The sequence below is a fragment of the Myotis davidii genome, unplaced genomic scaffold (genome assembly GCF_000327345.1).
Source record: "Myotis davidii unplaced genomic scaffold, ASM32734v1 scaffold425, whole genome shotgun sequence".
Classification (NCBI taxonomy): Eukaryota; Metazoa; Chordata; class Mammalia; order Chiroptera; family Vespertilionidae; genus Myotis; species Myotis davidii.
The window spans coordinates 4,679,410-4,679,742 of NW_006296413.1; the positions used below are offsets into that span (position 1 = coordinate 4,679,410).

Genomic DNA, 333 nt, shown 5'->3' on the forward strand with positions numbered 1-333 from the left:
GTGCACGGCCTGCGGGTGTCCTGGGCCCCTGCGCCCCAGGCATGCCCTACGGCCCGGCGCCCATGGGGCGGGCGGTGGCCTCTCGCTGCCTCTTTCAACTTGTGCTCTTTGTCTGCCGGCCACCACCTCCTCCAAAGGCTTCTGCGTGGCTTTTACCCCCTTTTCTTTACCGAGGTCTTTTTTTTATTTTTTAATCCCTTTAAGTCACTTGGCAGAATGGGTTCCCGTGCAGGGAGCGCTCTGCTGAGACAGATGAGAGGGAGCCACTCTCCAGAGACGCGGCGCTCCTGCCACTCGGGCTGCGTCTCCGTCTCCCGGGGCGGGCGGGAGTCC

At 63.1% G+C, this 333-nt stretch overlaps 1 protein-coding gene across 2 annotated transcripts in view; it reads left to right on the plus strand.

Annotated features, from left to right (window-relative positions):
• Positions 1-333, plus strand: part of MACROD1 (MACRO domain containing 1) — a 185,577-nt gene that overhangs the window by 52,300 nt on the left and 132,944 nt on the right. The window lies entirely within an intron of this gene.